The sequence below is a fragment of the Schistocerca gregaria genome, unplaced genomic scaffold (assembly GCF_023897955.1).
Source record: "Schistocerca gregaria isolate iqSchGreg1 unplaced genomic scaffold, iqSchGreg1.2 ptg000418l, whole genome shotgun sequence".
Taxonomy (NCBI): Eukaryota; Metazoa; Arthropoda; class Insecta; order Orthoptera; family Acrididae; genus Schistocerca; species Schistocerca gregaria.
In genome coordinates, this window is record NW_026061850.1 from 3,051,945 (window position 1) to 3,076,237 (window position 24,293).

The following is a 24,293-nucleotide window of genomic DNA, read 5'->3' on the forward strand; positions in this document are numbered from 1 at the left end:
GTGCAACTCGGCTGCTAGTCCTCCTTTCATGCAGAATCTTAAGCTGCTAGCTCATGTCCAAGGCACCAAAGCAAGCTTAAAAGTCAATAATCGATACCTAAAACTTGAATTCCACTACTTCTTACTGGCTATTACATCAACTTAGAAGCTTCATCTGTGTTCTACTATGGTGCTTTTAGTGTCTCCACATACCGCAGCACGCGACATAGCTTTGCAGACGATAAGTACAAGCGTTTCGGAGAGAAGAGCGGCCAATGTGACGATCTGGCTTTAAGTCGATTCGATAACAAATGACGAAAACGGACGGATTTCTCAGGTTTTTACTACATATGAACACTTTTCACATTCTCCCCTGCATCTCGGCTGCTAGTCCTCCTTTCATGCAGAATCTTAAGGTCCTAGCTCATGTCCAAGGCACCAAAGCCAGGTAAAAAGTCAATAATCGATACCTAAAACTTGAATTGGACTACTTCTTACTGGCTATTACATCAACTTAGAAGCTTCATCTGTGTTCTACTATGGTGCTTTTCCTGTTTCCGCCTACGGCAACACCCGACATAGCTTTGCAGACGATAAGTACAACCGTCTCAGAGAGAAGAGCGGCCAATGTGACCATCTGGCTTTAAGTCGATTCGATAACAAATGACGAAAACGGACGGATTTCTCAGGTTTTTACTACATATGAACACTTTTCACATTCTCCCCTGCAACTCGGCTGCTAGTCCTCCTTTCATGCAGAATCTTAAGGTCATAGCTCATGTCCAAGACACCAAAGCCAGCTAAAAAGTCAATAATCGATACCTAAAACTTGAATTGGATTACTTCTTACTGGCTATTACATCAACTTAGATGCTTCATGTGTGTTCTACTATGGTAATTTTAGTGTCTCCACATACCGCAGCACGCGACATAGCTTTGCAGACGATAAGTACACCCGTTTCAGAGAGAAGAGCGGCCAATGTGACGATCTGGCTTTAAATCGATTCGATAACAAATGACGAAAACGGACGGATTTCTCAGGTTTTTACTACATATGAACACTTTTCACATTCTCCCGTGCAACTCGGCTGCTAGTCCTCCTTTCATGCAGAATCTTAAGGTCCTAGCTCATGTCCAAGGCACCAAAGCCAGCTAAAAAGTCAATAATCGATACCTAAAACTTGAATTGTACTACTTCTTACTGGCTATTACATCAGCGTAGAAGGTTCACCTGTGTTCTACTATGGTGCTTTTAGTGTCTATACATACCGCAGTAAGCGACATAGCTTTGCAGACGATAAGTACAAGCGTTTCCGAGAGCAGAACGGCCAATGTGACGATCTGGCTTTAAGTCGATTCGATAACAAATGACGAAAATGGACGGATTTCTCTGGTTTTTACTACATATGAACATTTTTCACATTCTTCCCTGCAACTCGGCTGCTAGTCCTCCTTTCATGCAGAATCTTAAGGTCCTAGCTCATGTCCAAGGCACCAAAGCCAGGTAAAAAGTCAATAATCGATACCTAAAACTTGAATTGTACTACTTCTTACTGGCTATTACATCAACTTAGATGCTTGAACTGTGTTCTACTATGGTGAGTGCAGTGTCTCCGGATACCGCAGCACGCGACATAGCTTTGCAGACGATAAGTACAAGCGTTTCGGAGAGAAGAGCGGCCAATGTGACGATCTGGCATTAAGTCGATTCGATAACAAATGACGAAAATGGACGGATTTCTAAGGTTTTTACTACATATGAACACTTTTCACATTTTCCCGTGCAACTCGGCTGCTAGTCCTCCTTTCATGCAGAAAGTTAAGGTCCTAGCTCATGTCCAAGGCAATAAAGCCAGCTAAAAAGTCAATAATCGATACCTAAAACTTGAATTGTACTACTTCTTACTGGCTATTACATCAACTTAGAAGCTTCATCTATGTTCTACTATGGTGCTTTTAGTGTCTCCACATACCGCAGCACGCGACATAGCTTTGCAGACGATAAGTACAAGCGTTTCAGAGAGAAGAGCGGCCAATGTGACGATCTGGCTTTAAGTCGATTCGATAACAAATGACGAAAACGGACGGATTTCTAAGGTTTTTACTACATATGAACACTTTTAACATTCTCCCGAGCAACTCGGCTGCTAGTCCTTCTTTCATGCAGAATCTTAAGGTCCTAGCTCATGTCCAAGGCACCAAAGCCAGCTAAAAAGTCAATAATCGATACCTAAAACTTGAATTGTACTACTTCTTACTGGCTATTACATCAACTTAAAAGCTTCATCTGTGTTCTACTATGGTGATTTTAGTGTCTCAGCATACCGCAGCACGCGACATAGCTTTGCAGACGATAAGTACAAGCGTTTCATAGAGAAGAGCGGCCAATGTGACGATCTGGCTTTAAGTCGATTCGATAACAAATGACGAAAACGGAAGGATTTCTAAGGTTTTTACTACATATGAACACTTTTCACATTCTCCCGTGCAACGCGGCTGCTAGTCCTCCTTTCATGCAGAAATTTAAGGTCCTAGCTCATGTCCAAGGCAACAAAGCCAGCTAAAAAGTCATTAATCGATACCTAAAACTTGAATTGTACTACTTCTTACTGGCTATTACATCAACTTATAAGCTTCATCTGTGTTCTACTATGGTGATTTTAGTGTCTCCACATACCGCAGCACGCGACATAGCTTTGCAGACGATAAGTACAAGCGTTTCAGAGAGAAGAGCGGCCAATGTGACGATCTGGCTTTAAGTCGATTCGATAACAAATGACGAAAACGGACGGATTTCTCAGGTTTTTACTACATATGAACACATTTCACATTCTCCCGTGCAACTCGGCTGCTAGTCCTCCTTTCATGCAGAATCTTAAGCTGCTAGCTCATGTCCAAGGCACCAAAGCAAGCTTAAAAGTCAATAATCGATACCTAAAACTTGAATTCCACTACTTCTTACTGGCTATTACATCAACTTAGAAGCTTCATCTGTGTTCTACTATGGTGCTTTTAGTGTCTCCACATACCGCAGCACGCGACATAGCTTTGCAGACGATAAGTACAAGCGTTTCGGAGAGAAGAGCGGCCAATGTGACGATCTGGCTTTAAGTCGATTCGATAACAAATGACGAAAACGGACGGATTTCTCAGGTTTTTACTACATATTAACACTTTTCACATTCTCCCCTGCAACTCGGCTGCTAGTCCTCCTTTCATGCAGAATCTTAAGGTCCTAGCTCATGTCCAAGGCACCAAAGCCAGGTAAAAAGTCAATAATCGATACCTAAAACTTGAATTGGACTACTTCTTACTGGCTATTACATCAACTTAGAAGCTTCATCTGTGTTCTACTATGGTGCTTTTCCTGTTTCCGCCTACGGCAACACCCGACATAGCTTTGCAGACGATAAGTACAACCGTCTCAGAGAGAAGAGCGGCCAATGTGACCATCTGGCTTTAAGTCGATTCGATAACAAATGACGAAAACGGACGGATTTCTCAGGTTTTTACTACATATGAACACTTTTCACATTCTCCCCTGCAACTCGGCTGCTAGTCCTCCTTTCATGCAGAATCTTAAGGTCATAGCTCATGTCCAAGACACCAAAGCCAGCTAAAAAGTCAATAATCGATACCTAAAACTTGAATTGGATTACTTCTTACTGGCTATTACATCAACTTAGATGCTTCATGTGTGTTCTACTATGGTAATTTTAGTGTCTCCACATACCGCAGCACGCGACATAGCTTTGCAGACGATAAGTACACCCGTTTCAGAGAGAAGAGCGGCCAATGTGACGATCTGGCTTTAAATCGATTCGATAACAAATGACGAAAACGGACGGATTTCTCAGGTTTTTACTACATATGAACACTTTTCACATTCTCCCGTGCAACTCGGCTGCTAGTCCTCCTTTCATGCAGAATCTTAAGGTCCTAGCTCATGTCCAAGGCACCAAAGCCAGCTAAAAAGTCAATAGTCGATACCTAAAACTTGAATTGTACTACTTCTTACTGGCTATTACATCAGCGTAGAAGGTTCACCTGTGTTCTACTATGGTGCTTTTAGTGTCTATACATACCGCAGTAAGCGACATAGCTTTGCAGACGATGAGTACAACCGTTTCAGAGAGAAGAGCGGCCAATGTGACGATCTGGCTTTAAGTCGATTCGATAACAAATGACGAAAACGGACGGATTTCTCAGGTTTTTACTACATATGAACACTTTTCACATTCTCCCTTGCAACTCGGCTGCTAGTCCTCCTTTCATGCAGAATCTTAAGGTCCTAGCTCATGTCCAAGGCACCAAAGCCAGCTAAAAAGTCAATAATCGATACCTAAAACTTGAATTCTACTACTTCTTACTGGCTATTACATCAACTTAGATGCTTGAACTGTGTTCTACTATGGTGAGTGCAGTGTCTCCGGATACCGCAGCACGCGACATAGCTTTGCAGACGATAAGTACAAGCGTTTCGGAGAGAAGAGCGGCCAATGTGACGATCTGGCTTTAAGTCGATTCGATAACAAATGACGAAAATGGACGGATTTCTAAGGTTTTTACTACATATGAACACTTTTCACATTTTCCCGTGCAACTCGGCTGCTAGTCCTCCTTTCATGCAGAATGTTAAGGTCCTAGCTCATGTCCAAGGCAACAAAGCCAGCTAAAAAGTCAATAATCGATACCTAAAACTTGAATTGTACTACTTCTTACTGGCTATTACATCAACTTAGAAGCTTCATCTATGTTCTACTATGGTGCTTTTAGTGTCTCCACATACCGCAGCACGCGACATAGCTTTGCAGACGATAAGTACAAGCGTTTCAGAGAGAAGAGCGGCCAATGTGACGATCTGGCTTTAAGTCGATTCGATAACAAATGATGAAAACGGACGGATTTCTAAGGTTTTTACTACATATGAACACTTTTAACATTCTCCCGAGCAACTCGGCTGCTAGTCCTCCTTTCATGCAGAATCTTAAGGTCCTAGCTCATGTCCAAGGCACCAAAGCCAGCTAAAAAATCAATAATCGATACCTAAAACATGAATTGTACTACTTCTTACTGGCTATTACATCAACTTAAAAGCTTCATCTGTATTCTACTATGGTGATTTTAGTGTCTCAGCATACCGCAGCACGCGACATAGCTTTGCAGACGATAAGTACAAGCGTTTCAGAGAGAAGAGCGGCCAATGTGACGATCTGGCTTTAAGTCGATTCGATAACAAATGACGAAAACGGAAGGATTTCTAAGGTTTTTACTACATATGAACACGTTTCACATTCTCCCGTGCAACGCGGCAGCTAGTCCTCCTTTCATGCAGAAATTTAAGGTCCTAGCTCATGTCCAAGGCAACAAAGCCAGGTAAAAAGTCAATAATCGATACCTAAAACTTGAATTGGACTACTTCTTACTGGCTATTACATCAACTTAGAAGCTTCATCTGTGTTCTACTATGGTGCTTTTAGTGTCTCCACATACCGCAGCACGCGACATAGCTTTGCAGACGATAAGTACAAGCGTTTCAGAGAGAAGAGCGGCCAATGTGACGATCTGGCTTTAAGTCGATTCGATAACAAATGACGAAAACGGACGGATTTCTCAGGTATTTACTACATATGAACACTTTTCACATTCTCCCCTGCAACTCGGCTGCTAGTCCTCCTTTCATGCAGAATCTTAAGGTAATAGCTCATGTCCAAGGCACCAAAGCCAGCTAAAAAGTCAATAATCGATACCTAAAACTTGAATTGGACTACTTCTTACTGGCTATTACATCAACTTAGAAGCTTCATCTGTGTTCTACTATGGTGCTTTTCCTGTTTCCGCCTACGGCAACACCCGACATAGCTTTGCAGACGATAAGTACAACCGTTTCAGAGAGAAGAGCGGCCAATGTGACCATCTGGCTTTAAGTCGATTCGATAACAAATGACGAAAACGGACGGATTTCTCAGGTTTTTACTACATATGAACACTTTTCACATTCTCCCCTGCAACTCGGCTGCTAGTCCTCCTTTCATGCAGAATCATAAGGTCCTAGCTCATGTCCAAGACACCAAAGCCAGCTAAAAAGTCAATAATCGATACCTGAAACTTGAATTGGATTACTTCTTACTGGCTATTACATCAACTTAGATGCTTCATGTGTGTTCTACTATGGTAATTTTAGTGTCTCCACATACCGCAGCACGCGACATAGCTTTGCAGACGATAAGTACAACCGTTTCAGAGAGAAGAGCGCTAAATGTGACGATCTGGCTTTAAATCGATTCGATAACAAATGACGAAAACGGACGGATTTCTGAGGTTTTTACTACATATGAACACTTTTCACATTCTCCCGTGCAACTCGGCTGCTAGTCCTCCTTTCATGCAGAATCTTAAGGTCCTAGCTCATGTCCAAGGCACCAAAGCCAGCTAAAAAGTCAATAATCGATACCTAAAACTTGAATTGTACTACTTCTTACTGGCTATTACATCAGCGTAGAAGGTTCACCTGTGTTCTACTATGGTGCTTTTAGTGTCTATACATACCGCAGTAAGCGACATAGCTTTGCAGACGATAAGTACAACCGTTTCAGAGAGAAGAGCGGCCAATGTGACGATCTGGCTTTAAGTCGATTCGATAACAAATGACGAAAACGGACGGATTTCTCAGGTTTTTACTACATATGAACACTTTTCACATTCTCCCTTGCAACTCGGCTGCTAGTCCTCCTTTCATGCAGAATCTTAAGGTCCTAGCTCATGTCCAAGGCACCAAAGCCAGCTAAAAAGTCAATAATCGATAACTAAAACTTGAATTCTACTACTTCTTACTGGCTATTACATCAACTTATAAGCTTCATCTGTGTTCAACTATGGTGATTTTAGTGTCTCCGCTTACCGCAGCACGCGACATAGCGTTGAGAACGATAAGTACAACCGTTTCAGAGAGAAGAGCGGCTGATGTGACGATCTGGCTTTAAGTCGATTCGATAACAAATGACGAAAACTGACGGATTTCTCAGGTTTTTAATACATATGAACACTTTTCACATTCTCCCGTGCAACTGGGCTGCTAGTCCTCCTTTTATGCAGAATCTTAAAGTCCTAGCCCATGTCCAAGGCACCAAAGCCAGCTAAAAAGTCAATAATCGATACCTAAATCTTGAATTGGACTACTTCTTACTATCTATTACATCAACTTAGAAGCATCATCTGTGTTCTACTATGGTGCTTTTAGTGTCTCCGCATACCGCAGCACGCGACATAGCTCTGTAGACGATAAGTACAACCGTTTCAGAGAGAAGAGCGGCCAATGTGACGATCTGGCTTTAAGTCGATTCGATAACAAATGACGAAAACGGACGGATTTCTCGGGTTTTTACTACATATGAACACTTTTCACATTCTCCCGTGCAACTCGGCTGCTAGTCCTCCTTCATGCCAAATCTTAATTTCCTAGCTCGTGTCCAAGGCACCAAAGAAGGGTAAAATTCATTAACTGATACCTAAAACTTTAATTGTACTACTTCTTACTGGCTATTACATCAACTTAGAAGCTTCATCTGTGTTCTACTATGGTGCTTTTAGTGTCTCCGCATACCGCAGCACGCGACATAGCTTTGCAGACGATAAGTACAACTTTTTCAGAGAGAAGAGCGGCCAATGTGACGATCTGGCTTTAAGTCGATTCGATAACAAATGACGAAAGTGGACGGATTTCTCAGGTTTTTACTACATATGAACACTTTTCACATTCTCCCATGGAAATCGGCTGCTAGTCCTCCTTTCATGCAAAATGTTAAGGTCCTAGCTCGTGTCCAAGGCACCAAAGCCAGCTAAAAAGTCAATAATCGATACCTAAAACTTGAATTGTACTACTTCTTCCTGGCTATTACGTCAACTTAGAAGCTTCATCTGTGTTCTACTATGGTGCTTTTAGTGTCTCCGCATACCGCAGCACGCGACGTAGCTTTGTAGACGATAAGTACAACCTTTTCAGAGAGAAGAGCGACCAATGTGACGATCTGGCTTTAACTCGATTCGATAACAAATGACGAAAACGGACGGATGTCTCAGGTTTTTACTGCATATGAACACTTTTCACATTCTCCCGTGCAACTCGGCTGCTAGTCCTCCTTTCATGCAGAATCTTAAGGTCCTAGCTCATGTCCAAGGCACCAAAGCCAGCTAAAAAGTCAATAATCGATACCTAAAACTTGAATTGTACTACTTCTTACTGGCTATTACATCAACTTAGAAGCTTCATCTGTGTTCTACTATGCTGCTTGTAGTGTCTCAGCATACCGCAGCATGCGACATAGCTTTGCAGACGATAAGTACAAGCGTTTCAGAGAGAAGAGCGGCCAATGTGACGATCTGGCTTTTAGTCGATTCGATAACAAATGACGAAAACGGACGAATTTCTCAGGTTTTTACTACATATGAACACTTTTCACATTCTCCCGTGCAACTCGGCTGCTAGTCCTCCTTTCATGCAGAATCTTAAGGTCCTAGCTCATGTCCAAGGCACCAAAGCCAGCTAAAATTTCAATAATCGATACCTAAAACTTGAATTGGACTACTTCTTACTGGCTATTACATCAACTTAGATGCTTCATCTGTGTTCTACTATGGTCATTTTAGTGTCTCCGCATACCGCAGCAAGCGACATAGCTTTGCAGACGATAAGTACAACCGTTTCAGAGAGAAGAGCGGCCAATGTGACGATCTGGCTTTAAGTCGATTGGATAACAAATGACGAAAACGGACGGATTTCTCAGGTTTTTACTACATATGAACACTTTTCACATTCTCCCGTGCAACTCGGCTGCTAGTCCTCCTTTCATGCAGAATCTTAAGGTCCTAGCTCATGTCCAAGGCACCAAAGCCAGCTAAAAAGTCAATAATCGATACCTAAAACTTGAATTGGACTACTTCTTACTGGCTATTACATCAACTTAGAAGCTTCATCTGTGTTCTACAATGGTGCTTTTCCTGTTTCCGCCTACGGCAACACGCGACATAGCTTTGCAGACGATAAGTACAACCGTTTCCGAGAGCAGAGCGGCCAATGTGACGATCTGGCTTTAAGTCGATTCGATAACAAATGACGAAAACGGACGGATTTCTCAGGTTTTTACTACATATGAACACTTTTCACATTCTCCCCTGCAACTCGGCTGCTAGTCCTCCTTTCATGCAGAATCTTAAGGTCCTAGCTCATGTCCAAGGCACCAAAGCCAGCTAAAAAGTCAATAATCGATACCTAAAACATGAATTGTACTACTTCTTACTGGCTATTACATCAACTTTAAAGCTTCATCTGTGTTCTACTATGGTGATTTTAGTGTCTCCGCATACCGCAGCACGCGACATAGCTTTGCAGACGATAAGTACAAGCGTTTCAGAGAGAAGAGCGGCCAATGTGACGATCTGGCTTTAAGTCGATTCGATAACAAATGACGAAAACGGAAGGATTTCTAAGGTTTTTACTACATATGAACACTTTTCACATTCTCCCGTGCAACGCGGCTGCTAGTCCTCCTTTCATGCAGAAATTTAAGGTCCTAGCTCATGTCCAAGGCAACAAAGCCAGCTAAAAAGTCAATAATCGATACCTAAAACTTGAATTGTACTACTTCTTACTGGCTATCACATGAACTTAGAAGCTTGATCTGTGTTCTACTATGGTGATTTTAGTGTCTCCACATACCGCAGCACGCGACATAGCTTTGCAAACGATAAGTACAACCGTTTCAGAGAGAAGAGCGGCCAATGTGACGATCTGGCTTTAAGTCGATTCGATAACAAATGACGAAAACGGACGGATTTCTCAGGTTTTTACTACATATCAACACTCTTCACATTCTCCCCTGTAACTCGGCTGCCAGTCCTCCTTTCATGCAGAATCGTAATGTCCTAGCTCATGTCCAAGGCACCAAAGCCAACTAAAAAGTCAATAATCGAGACCTAAAACTTGAAATGGACTACTTCTTACTGGCTATTACATCAACCTAGAAGCTTCATCTGTGTTCTACTATGATGCTTTTCCTGTTTCCACCTACGGCAACACGCGACATAGCTTTGCAGACGATAAGTACAAGCGTTTCCGAGAGCAGAACGGCCAATGTGACGATCTGGCTTTAAGTGATTCGATAACAAATGACGAAAATGGACGGATTTCTCTGGTTTTTACTACATATGAACACTTTTCACATTCTCCCGTGCAACTCGGCTGCTAGTCCCCCTATTATGCAGAATCTTAAAGTCCTAGCTCATGTCCAAGGCACCAAAGCCAGCTAAAAAGTCAATAATCGATACCTAAAACTTGAATTGGACTACTTCTTACTGGGTATTACATCAACTTAGATGCTTGAACTGTGTTCTACTATGATGAGTGCAGTGTCTCCGGATACCGCAGCACGCGACATAGCTTTGCAGACGATAAGTACAAGCGTTTCAGAGAGAAGAGCGGCCAATGTGACGATCTGGCTTTAAGTCGATTCGATAACAAATGACGAAAACGGAAGGATTTCTAAGGTTTTTACTACATATGAACACTTTTCACATTCTCCCGTGCAACGCGGCAGCTAGTCCTCCTTTCATGCAGAATGTTAAGGTCCTAGCTCATGTCCTAGGCAACAAAGCCAGCTAAAAAGTCAATAATCGATACCTAAAACTTGAATTGTACTACTTCTTACTGGCTATTACAAAAACTTAGAAGCTTCATCTATGTTCTACTATGGTGCTTTTAGTGTCTCCACATACCGCAGCACGCGACATAGCTTTGCAGACGATAAGTACAAGCGTTTCAGAGAGAAGAGCGGCCAATGTGACGATCTGGCTTTAAGTCGATTCGATAACAAATGACGAAAACGGACGGATTTCTAAGGTTTTTACTACATATGAACACTTTTAACATTCTCCCGTGCAACTCGGCTGCCAGTCCTCCTTTCATGCAGAATCGTAAGGTCCTAGCTCATGTCCAAGGCACCAAAGCCAGCTAAAAAGTCAATAATCGATACCTAAAACATGAATTGTACTACTTCTCACTGGCTATTACATCAACTTAAAAGCTTCATCTGTGTTCTACTATGGTGATTTTAGTGTCTCAGCATACCGCAGCACGCGACATAGCTTTGCAGACGATAAGTGCAAGCGTTTCAGAGAGAAGAGCGGCCAATTTGACGATCTGGCTTTAAGTCGATTCGATAACAAATGACGAAAACGGAAGGATTTCTAAGGTTTTTACTACATATGAACACTTTTCACATTCTCCCGTGCAACTCGGCTGCTAGTCCTCCTTTCATGCAGAATCTTAAGGTGCTAGCTCATGTCCAAGGCACTAAACCCAGCTAAAAAGTCAATAATCGATACCTAAAACTTGAATTGGACTACTTCTTACTGGCTATTACATCAACTTAGAAGCTTCATCTGTGTTCTACTATGGTGCTCTTAGTGTCTCCACATACCGCAGCACGCGACATAGCTTTGCAGACGATAAGTACAAGCGTTTCAGAGAGAAGAGCGGCCAATGTGACGATCTGGCTTTAAGTCGATTCGATAACAAATGACGAAAACGGACGGATTTCTCAAGTATTTTTTTACATATGAACACTTTTCACATTCTCCCGTGCAACTCGGCTGCTAGTCCTCCTTTCATGCAGAATCTTAAGGCCGTAGCTCATGTCCAAGGCACCAAAGCCAGCTAAAAAGTCAATAATCGATACCTAAAACTTGAATTGTACTACTTCTTACTGGCTATTACATCAACTTAGAAGCTTCATCTGTGTTCTACTATGCTGCTTGTAGTGTCTCAGCATACCGCAGCATGCGACATAGCTTTGCAGACGATAAGTACAAGCGTTTCAGAGAGAAGAGCGGCCAATGTGACGATCTGGCTTTAAGTCGATTCGATAACAAATGACGAAAACGGGCGAATTTCTCAGGTTTTTACTACATATGAACACTTTTCACATTCTCCCGTGCTACTCGGCTGCTAGTCCTCCTTTCATGCTGAATCTTAAGGTCCTAGCTCATGTCCAAGGCACCAAAGCTAGCTAAAAAGTCAATAATATATACCTAAAACTTGAATTATACTACTTCTTACTGGCTATTACATCAACTTATAAGCTTCATCTGTGTTCTACTATGCTGCTTGTAGTGTCTCAGCATATCGCAGCATGCGACATAGCTTTGCAGACGATAAGTACAAACGTTTCAGAGAGAAGAGCGACCAATGTGACGATCTGGCTTTAAGTCGATTCGATAACAAATGACGAAAATGGACGGATTTCTCACGTTTTTACTACATATGAACACTTTTCACATTCTCCCGTGAAACTCGGCTGCTAGTCCTCCTTTCATGCAGAATCGTAAGGTCCTAGCTCATGTCCAAGGCACCAAAGCCAGCTAAAAAGTCAATAATCGATACCTAAAACTTGAATTGTACTACTTCTTACTGGCTATTACATTAACTTAGAAGCTTCATCTGTGTTCTACTATGGTGCTTTTAGTGTCTCCGCATACCGCAGCACGCGACATAACTTAGTAGACGATAAGTACAACCGTTTCAGAGAGAAGAGCGGCCAATGTGACGATCTGGCTTTAAGTCGATTCGATAACAAATGACGAAAACAGACGGATTTCTCAGGTTTTTATTACATATGAACACTTTTCACATTCTCCCGTGCAACTCGGCTGCTAGTCCTCCTTTCATGCAGAATCTTAAGGTCCTAGCTCATGTCCAAGGCACCAAAGCCAGCTAAAAAGTCAATAATCGATACCCAAAACTTGAATTGGATTACTTCTTACTGGCTATTACATCAACTTAGATGCTTCATCTGTGTTCTACTATGGTAATTTTAGTGTCTCCACATACCGCAGCACGCGACATAGCTTTGCAGACGATAAGTACAAGCGTTTCAGAGAGAAGAGCGGCCAATGTGACGATCTGGCTTTAAGTCGATTCGATAACAAATGACGAAAACGGACGAATTTCTCAGGTTTTTACTACATATGAACACTTTTCACATTCTCCCGTGCAACTCGGCTGTTAGTCTTCCTTTCATGCAGAATCGTAAGGTCCTAGCTCATGTCCAAGGCACCAAAGCCAGCTAAAAAGTCAATAATCGATACCTAAAACTTGAATTGTACTGCTTCTTACTGGCTATTACATTAACTTAGAAGCTTCATCTGTGTTCTACTATGATGCTTTTAGTGTCTCCGCATACCGCAGCACGCGACATAGCTTAGTAGACGATAAGTACAACCGTTTCAGAGAGAAGAGCGGCCAATGTGACGATCTGGCTTTAAGTCGATTCGATAACAAATGACGAAAACGGACGGATTTCTCAGGTTTTTATTACATATGAACACTTTTCACATTCTCCCGTGCAACTCGGCTGCTAGTCCTCCTTTGATGTAGAATCTTAAGGTCCTAGCTCATGTCCAAGGCACCAAAGCAGGCTAAACAGTCAATAATCGATAACCAAAACTTGAATTGGATTACTTCTTACTGGCTATTACATCAACTTAGATGCTTCTCCTGTGTTCTACTATGGTAATTTTAGTGTCTCCACATACCGCAGCACGCGACATAGCTTTGCAGACGATAAGTACACCCGTTTCAGAGAGCAGAGCGGCCAATGTGACGATCTGGCTTTAAGTCGATTCGATAACAAATGACGAAAACGGACTGATTTCTCAGGTTTTTACTACATATGAACACTTTTCACATTCTCCCGTGCAACTCGGCTGCTAGTCCTCCTTTCATGCAGAATCTTAAGGTCCTAGCTCATGTCCAAGGCACCAAAGCCAGCTAAAAAGGCAATAATATACACCTAAAACTTGAATTGCACTATTTCTTACTGGCTATTACATCAACTTAGAAGCTTCATCTGTGTTCTACTATGGTGCTTTTAGTGTCTCCACATACCGCAGTACGCGACATAGCTTTGCAGACGATAGGTACACCCGTTTCAGAGAGAAGAGCGGCCAATGTGACGATCTGGCTTTAAGTCGATTCGATAACAAACGACGAAAACGGACGGATTTCTCAGGTTTTTACTACATATGAACACTTTTCACATTCTCCCGTGCAACGCGGCTGCTAGTCCTCCTTTCATGCAGAAATTTAAGGTCCTAGCTCATGTCCAAGGCACCAAAGCCAGCTAAAAAGTCAATAATCGATACCTAAAACTTGAATTGTACTACTTCTTACTGGCTATTACATCAACTTAGAAGCTTGAACTGTGTTCTACTATGGTGAGTGCAGTGTCTCCGGATACCGCAGCACGCGACATAGCTTTGCAGACGATAAGTACACCCGTTTCAGAGAGAAGAGCGGCCAATGTGACGATCTGGCTTTAAGTCGATTCGATAACAAATGACGAAAACGGACTGATTTCTCAGGTTTTTACTACATATTAACACTTTTCACATTCTTCCGTGCAACTCGGCTGCTAGTCCTCCTTTCATGCAGAATCTTAAGGTCCTAGCTCATGTCCAAGGCACCAAAGCCAGCTAAAAAGTCAATAATCTACACCTAAAACTTGAATTGCACTATTTCTTACTGGCTATTACATCAACTTAGAAGCTTCATCTGTGTTCTACTATGGTGCTTTTAGTGTCTCCACATACCGCAGTACGCGACATAGCTTTGCAGACGATAGGTACACCCGTTTCAGAGAGAAGAGCGGCCAATGTGACGATCTGGCTTTAAGTCGATTCGATAACAAACGACGAAAACGGACGGATTTCTCAGGTTTTTACTACATATGAACACTTTTCACATTCTCCCGTGCAACTCGGCTGCTAGTCCTCCTTTAATGCAGAATCTTAAGGTCCTAGCTCATGTCCAAGGCACCAAAGCCAGCTAAAAAGTCAATAATCGATACCTAAAACTTTAATTGTTCTATTTCTTACTGGCTATTACATCAACTTAGAAGGTTCATCTGTGTTCTACTATGGTGCTTTTAGTGTCTCCACATACCGCAGTACGCGACATAGCTTTGCAGGCGATAAGTACAACCGTTTCAGAGAGAAGAGCGGCCAATGTGATGATCTGGCTTTAAGTCGATTCGATAACAAATGTCGAAAACGGACGGATTTCTCAGGTTTTTACTACATATGAAGACTTTTCACATTCTCCCGTGCAACTCGGCTGCAAATCCTCCTTTCATGCAGAATCTTAAGGTCCTAGCTCATGTCCAAGGCACCAAAGCCAGCTAAAAATTCAATAATCGATACCTAAAACTTGAATTGTACTACTTCTTACTGGCTATTACATCAACTTAGAAGCCTCATCTGTGTTCTACTATGCTGCTTGTAGTGTCTCAGCATACCGCAGCATGCGACATAGATTTGCAGACGATAAGTACAAGCGTTTCAGAGAGAAGAGCGGCCAATGTGACGATCTGGCTTTAAGTCGATTCGATAACAAATGACGAAAACGGACGAATTTCTCAGGTTTTTACTACATATGAACACTTTTCACATTCTCCCGTGCAACTCGGCTGTTAGTCTTCCTTTCATGCAGAATCGTAAGGTCCTAGCTCATGTCCAAGGCACCAAAGCCAGCTAAAAAGTCAATAATCGATACCTAAAACTTGAATTGTACTACTTCTTACTGGCTATTACATTAACTTAGAAGCTTCATCTGTGTTCTACTATGGTGCTTTTAGTGTCTCCGCATACCGCAGCACGCGACATAGCTTAGTAGACGATAAGTACAACCGTTTCAGAGAGAAGAGCGGCCAATGTGACGATCTGGCTTTAAGTCGATTCGATAACAAATGACGAAAACGGACGAATTTCTCAGGTTTTTACTACATATGAACACTTTTCACATTCTCCCGCGCTACTCGGCTGCTAGTCCTCCTTTCATGCAGAATCTTAAGGTCCTAGCTCATGTCCAAGGCATCAAAGCTAGCTAAAAAGTCAATAATCGATACCTAAAACTTGAATTGTACTACTTCTTACTGGCTATTACATCAACTTAGAAGCTTCATCTGTGTTCTACTATGGTGATTTTAGTGTCTCCGTATACCGCAGCACGCGACATTGCTTTGTAGACGATAAGTACAACCATTTCAGAGAGAAGAGCGGCCAATGTGACGATCTGGCTTTAAGTCGATTAAATAACAAATGACGAAAACGGACGGATTTCTCAGGTTTTTACTACATATGAACACTTTTCACATTCTCCCGTGCAACTCGGCTGCTAGTCCTCCTTTCATGCAGAATCTTAAGGTCCTAGCTCATGTCCAAGGCACCAAAGCCAGCTAAAAAGTCAATAATCGATACCTAAAACTTGAATTCTACTACTTCTTACTGGCTATTACATCAACTTAGAAGCATCATCTGTGTTCTACTATGGTGCTTTTAGTGTGTCCACATACCGCAGCACGCGACATAGCTTTGCAGACGATAAGTACAACCGTTTCAGAGAGAAGAGCGGCCAATGTGACGATCTGGCTTTAAGTCGATTCGATAACAAATTACGAAAACGGACGGATTTCTAAGATTTTTACTACATATGAACACTTTTCACATTCTCCCGTGCAACTCGGCTGCTAGTAATCCTTTCATGCAGAATGTTAAGGTCCTAGCTCATGTCCAAGGCACCAAAGCCAGCAAAAAGTCAATAATCGATACCTAAGACTTGAATTGTACTACTTCTTACTGGCTATTACATTAACTTAGAAGCTTAATCTGTGTTCTACTATGGTGCTTTTAGTGTCTCCGCATACCGCAGCACGCGACATAGCTTAGTAGACGATAAGTACAACCGTTTCCGAGAGAAGAGCGGCCAATGTGACGATCTGGCTTTAAGTAGATTCGATAACAAATGACGAAAACGGACGGATTTCTCAGGTTTTTATTACATATGAACACTTTTCACATTCTCCCGTGCAACTCGGCTGCTAGTCCTCCTTTCATGCTAAATCTTAAGGTCCTAGCTCATGTCCAAGGCACCAAAGCCAGCTAAAACGTCAATAATCGATACCTAAAACTTGAATTGGATTACTTCTTACTGGCTATTACATCAACTTAGATGCTTCATCTGTTTCCTGCTATGGTGAATTTAGTGTCTCCGCATACCGCAGCTCGCGACATAGCTTTGCAGACGATAGATACAAGCGTTTCAGAGAGAAGAGCGGCCAATGTGACGATCTGGCTTTAAGTCGATTCGATAACAAATGACGAAAACGGACGAATTTCTCAGATTTTTACTAGATATGAACACTTTTCACATTCTCCCGTGCTATTCGGCTGCTAGTCCTCCTTTCATGCTGAATCTTAAGGTCCTAGCTCACGTCCAAGGCACCAAAGCTAGCTAAAAAGTCAATAATCGATACCTAAAACTTGAATTGTACTACTTCTTACTGGCTATTACATCAACTTAGAAAATTCATCTGTGTTCTACTATGCTGCTTGTAGTGTCTCAGCATACCGCAGCATGCGACATAGCTTTGCAGACGATAAGTACAACCGTTTCAGAGAGAAGAGCGACCAATGTGACGATCTGGCTTTAAGTCGATTCGATAACAAATGACGAAAACGGACGGATATCTCAGGTATTTTTTTAGATATGAACACTTTTCACATTCTCCCGTGCAACTCGGCTGCTAGTCCTCCTTACATGCAGAATCATAAGGTCCTAGCTCATGTCGAAGGCACCAAAGCCAGCTAAAAAGTCAATAATCGATACCTAAAACTTGAATTGTACTACTTCTTACTGGCTATTACATCAACCTAGAAGCTTCATCTGTGTTCTACTATGGTGCTTTTAGTGTCTCCACATACCGAAGCACGTGACATAGCTTTGTAGACGATAAGTACAACCGTTTCAGAGAGAAGAGCGGCCAATGTGACGATCTGACTTTAAGTCGATTCGATAACAAATGACGAAAACGGACGGATTTCTCAGGTTTTTATTACATATGAACACTTTTCACATTCTCCCTTGCAACTCGGCTGCTAGTCCTCCTTTCATGCAGAATCTTAAGGTCCTAGCTCATGTCCAAGGCATCAAAGCCAGCTAAAAAGTCAATAATCGATACCTAAAACTTTAATTGTACTACTTCTTACTGGCTATTACATCAACTTAGAAGCTTCATCTGTGTTCTACTATGGTGCTTTTATTGTGCCCACGTACCGCAGCACGCGACATAGCTTTGCAGCCGATAAGTACAACTTTTTCAGAGAGAAGAGCGGCCAATGTGACGATCTGGCTTTAAGTCGATTCGATAACAAATGACGAAAACGGACGGATTTCTCAGGTTTTTACTACATATGAACACTTTTCACATTCTCCCGTGTAACTCGGCTGCTAGTCCTCCTTTCATGCAGAATCTTAAGGTGCTAGCTCATGTCCAAGGCACCAAAGCCAGCTAAAAAGTCAATAATCGATACCTAAAACTTGAATTGGACTACTTCTTACTGGCTATTACATCAACTTAGAAGCTTCATCTGTGTTCTACTATGGTGCTTTTAGTGTCTCCACATACCGCAGCATGCGACATAGCTTTGCAGAAGATAAGTACAAGCGTTTCAGAGAGAAGAGCGGCCAATGTGACGATCTGGCTTTAAGTCGATTCGATAACAAATGACGAAAACGGACGGATTTCTCACGATTTTACTACATATGAACACTTTTCACATTCTCCCGTGCTACTCGGCTGCTAGTCCTCCTTTCATGCAGAATCTTAAGGCCGTAGCTCATGTCCAAGGCACCAAAGCCAGCTAAAAAGTCAATAATCGATTCCTAAAACTTGAATTGTACTACTTCTTACTGGCTATTACATCAACTTAGAAGCTTCATCTGTGTTCTACTATGCTGCTTGTAGTGTCTCAGCATACCGCAGAATGCGACATAGCTTTGCAGACGATAAGTACAAGCGTTTCAGAGAGAAGAGCGGCCAATGTGACGATCTGGCTTTAAGTCGATTCGATAACAAATGACGAAAACGGACGAATTTCCCAGGTTTTTACTACATATGAACACTTTTCACATTCTCCCGTGCTACTCGGCTGCTAGTCCTCCTTTCATGCTGAATCTTAAGCTCCTAGCTCATGTCCAAGGCACCAAAGCTAGCTAAAAAGTCAATAATCGATACCTAAAACTTGAATTGTACTACTTCTTACTGGCTATTACATCAACTTAGAAGCTTCATCTGTGTTCTACTATGCTGCTTGTAGTGTCTCAGCATACCGGAGCATGCGACATAGCTTTGCAGACGATAAGTACAAACGTTTCAGAGAGAAGAGCGACCAATGTGACGATCTGGCTTTAAGTCGATTCGATAACAAATGACGAAAACGGACGGATTTCTCAGGTATTTTTTTACATATGAACACTTTTCACATTCTCCCGTGCAACTCGGCTGCTAGTCCTCCTTTCATGCAGAATCTTAATGTCCTAGCTCATGTCCAAGGCACCAAAGCCAGCTAAAAAGTCAATAATCGATACCTAAAACTTGAATTGGACTACTTCTTACTGGCTATTACATCAACTTAGATGCTTCATCTGTGTTCTACTATGGTCATTTTAGTGTCTCCGCATACCGCAGCAAGCGACATAGCTTTGCAGACGATAAGTACAAGCGTTTCAGAGAGAAGAGCGGCCAATGTGACGATCTGGCTTTAAGTCGATTCGATAACAAATGACGAAAACGGACGGATTTCTCAGGTTTTTATTACATATGAACACTTTTCACATTCTCCCGTGCAACGCGGCTGCTAGTCCTCCTTTCATGCAGAATCTTAAGGTCCTAGCTCATGTCCAAGGCACCAAAGCCAGCTAAAAAGTCAATAATCGATACCTAAAACTTGAATTGGACTACTTCTTACTGGCTATTACAACAACTTAGAAGCTTGGTCTGTGTTCTACTATGGTTATTTTAGTGTCTCTGCATACCGCAGCACGCGACATAGGTTTGCAGACGATAAGTACAAGCGTTTCGGAGAGAAGAGCGGCCAATGTGACTATCTGGCTTTAAGTCGATTCGATAGCAAATGACGAAAACGGACAGATTTCTCAGGTTTTTACTGCATATGAACACCTTTCACATTCTCTCGTGCAACTCGGCTGCTAGTCCTCCTTTCATGCAGAATCTTAAGGTCCTAGCTCATGTCCAAGGCACCAAAGCCAGCTAAAAAGTCAATAATCGATACCTAAAACTTGAATTGTACTATTTCTTACTGGCTATTACATCAACTTAGAAGGTTCATCTGTGTTCTACTATGGTGCTTTTAGTGTCTCCACATACCGCAGTACGCGACATAGCTTTGCAGACGATAAGTACAACCGTTTCAGAGAGAAGAGCGGCCAATGTGACGATCTGGCTTTAAGTCGATTCGATAACAAATGACGAAAACGGACGGATTTCTCACGTTTTTACTACATATGAACACTTTTCACATTCTCCCGTGCAACTCGGCTGCTAGTCCTCCTTTCATGCAGAATCGTAAGGTCCTAGCTCATGTCCAAGGCACCAAAGCCAGCTAAAAAGTCAATAATCGATACCTAAAACTTGAATTGTACTACTTCTTACTGGCTATTACATTAACTTAGAAGCTTCATCTGTGTTCTACTATGGTGCTTTTAGTGTCTCCGCATACCGCAGCACGCGACATAGCTTAGTAGACGATAAGTACAACCGTTTCAGAGAGAAGAGCGGCCAATGTGACGATCTGGCTTTAAGTCGATTCGAAAACAAATGACAAAAACAGACGGATTTCTCAGGTTTTTATTACATATGAACACTTTTCACATTCTCCCGTGCAACTCGGCTGCTAGTCCTCCTTTCATGCAGAATCTTAAGGTCCTAGCTCATGTCCAAGGCACCAAAGCCAGCTAAAAAGTCAATAATCGATACCCAAAACTTGAATTGGATTACTTCTTACTGGCTATTACATCAACTTAGATGCTTCATGTGTGTTCTACTATGGTAATTTTAGTGTCTCCACATACCGCAGCACGCGACATAGCTTTGCAGACGATAAGTACACCCGTTTCAGAGAGAAGAGCGGCCAATGTGACGATCTGGCTTTAAGTCGATTCGATAACAAATGACGAAAACGGACGGATTTCTCAGGTTTTTACTACATATGAACACTTTTCACATTCTCCCGTGCAACTCGGCTGCTAGTCCTCCTTTCATGCAGAATCTTAAGGTCCTAGCTCATGTCCAAGGCACCAAAGCCAGCTAAAAAGTCAATAATTGATACCTAAAACTTGAATTGCACTATTTCTTACTGGCTATTACATCAACTTAGAAGCTTCATCTGTGTTCTACTATGCTGCTTGTAGTGTCTCAGCATACCGCAGCATGCGACATAGCTTTGCAGACGATAAGTACAAGCGTTTCAGAGAGAAGAGCGGCCAATGTGACGATCTGGCTTTAAGTCGATTCGATAACAAATGACGAAAACGGACGAATTTTTCAGGTTTTTACTACATATGAACACTTTTCACATTCTCCCGTGCAACTCGGCTGCTAGTCCTCCTTTCATGCAGAATCTTAAGGTCCTAGCTCATGTCCAAGGCATCAAAGCTAGCTAAAAAGTCAATAATCGATACCTAAAACTTGAATTGTACTACTTCTTACTGGCTATTACATCAACTTAGAAGCTTCATCTGTGTTCTACTATGGTGATTTTAGTGTCTCCGCATACCGCAGCACGCGACATTGCTTTGTAGACGATAAGTACAACCATTTCAGAGAGAAGAGCGGCCAATGTGACGATCTGGCTTTAAGTCGATTCGATAACAAATTACGAAAACGGACGGATTTCTAAGATTTTTACTACATATGAACACTTTTCACATTCTCCCGTGCAACTCGGCTGCTAGTAATCCTTTCATGCAGAATGTTAAGGTCCTAGCTCATGTCCAAGGCACCAAAGCCAGCAAAAAGTCAATAATCGATACCTAAGACTTGAATTGTACTACTTCTTACTGGCTATTACATTAACTTAGAAGCTTAATCTGTGTTCTACTATGGTGCTTTTAGAGTCTCCGCATACCGCAGCTCGCGACATAGCTTTGCAGACGATAAATACAAGCGTTTCAGAGAGAAGAGCGGCCAATGTGACGATCTGGCTTTAAGTCGATTCGATAACAAATGACGAAAACGGACGAATTTCTCAGGATTTTACTACATCTGAACACTTTTCACATTCTCCCGCGCTACTCGGCTGCTAGTCCTCCTTTCATGCAGAATCTTAAGGTCCTAGCTCATGTCCAAGGTATCAAAGCTAGCTAAAAAGTCAATAATCGATACCTAAAACTTGAATTGTACTACTTCTTACTGGCTATTACATCAACTTAGAAGCTTCATCTGTGTTCTACTATGGTGATTTTAGTGTCTCCGCATACCGCAGCACGCGACATTGCTTTGTAGACGATAAGTACAACCATTTCAGAGAGAAGAGCGGCCAATGTGACGATCTGGCTTTAAGTCGATTCGATAACAAATGACGAAAACGGACGGATTTCTCAGGTTTTTACTACATATGAACACTTTTCACATTCTCCCGTGCAACTCGGCTGCTAGTCCACCTTTCATGCAGAATCTTAAGGTCCTAGCTCATGTCCAAGGCACCAAAGCCAGCTAAAAAGTCAATAATCGATACCTAAAACTTGAATTCTACTACTTCTTACTGGCTATTACATCAACTTAGAAGCTTCATCTGTGTTCTACTATGGTGCTTTTAGTGTGTCCACATACCGCAGCACGCGACATAGCTTTGCAGACGATAAGTACAACCGTTTCAGAGAGAAGAGCGGCCAATGTGACGATCTGGCTTTAAGTCGATTCGATAACAAATTACGAAAACGGACGCATTTCTAAGATTTTTACTACATATGAACACTTTTCACATTCTCCCGTGCAACTCGGCTGCTAGTAATCCTTTCATGCAGAATGTTAAGGTCCTAGCTCATGTCCAAGGCACCAAAGCCAGCAAAAAGTCAATAATCGATACCTAAGACTTGAATTGTACTACTTCTTACTGGCTATTACATTAACTTAGAAGCTTAATCTGTGTTCTACTATGGTGCTTTTAGTGTCTCCACATACCGAAGCACGTGATATAGCTTTGTAGACGATAAGTACAACCGTTTCAGAGAGAAGAGCGGCCAATGTGACGATCTGACTTTAAGTCGATTCGATAACAAATGACGAAAACGGACGGATTTCTCAGGTTTTTATTACATATGAACACTTTTCACATTCTCCCTTGCAAGTCGGCTGCTAGTCCTCCTTTCATGCAGAATCTTAAGGTCCTAGCTCATGTCCAAGGCATCAAAGCCAGCTAAAAAGTCAATAATCGATACCTAAAACTTTAATTGTACTACTTCTTACTGGCTATTACATCAACTTAGAAGGTTCATCTGTGTTCTACTATGGTGCTTTTATTGTGTCCACGTACCGCAGCACGCGACATAGCTTTGCAGACGATAAGTACAACTTTTTCAGAGAGAAGAGCGGCCAATGTGACGATCTGGCTTTAAGTCGATTCGATAACAAATGACGAAAACGGACGGATTTCTCAGGTTTTTACTACATATGAACACTTTTCACATTCTCCCGTGTAACTCGGCTGCTAGTCCTCCTTTCATGTAGAATCTTAAGGTCCTTGCTCATGTCCAAGGCACCAAAGCCAGCTAAAACGTCAATAATCGATACCTAAAACTTGAATTGGATTACTTCTTACTGGCTATTACATCAACTTAGATGCTTCATCTGTTTCCTGCTATGGTGAATTTAGTGTCTCCGCATACCGCAGCTCGCGACATAGCTTTGCAGACGATAGATACAAGCGTTTCAGAGAGAAGAGCGGCCAATGTGACGATCTGGCTTTAAGTCGATTCGATAACAAATGACGAAAACGGACGGATTTCTCACGATTTTACTACATATGAACACTTTTCACATTCTCCCGTGCAACTCGGCTGCTAGTCCTCCTTTCATGCAGAATCGTAAGGTCCTAGCTCATGTCCAAGGCACCAAAGCCAGCTAAAAAGTCAATAATCGATACCTAAAACTTGAATTGTACTACTTCTTACTGGCTATTACATTAACTTAGAAGCTTCATCTGTGTTCTACTATGGTGCTTTTAGTGTCTCCGCATACCGCAGCACGCGACATAGCTTAGTAGACGATAAGTACAACCGTTTCAGAGAGAAGAGCGGCCAATGTGACGATCTGGCTTTAAGTCGATTCGATAAAAAATGACGAAAACAGACGGATTTCTCAGGTTTTTATTACATATGAACACTTTTCACATTCTCCCGTGCAACT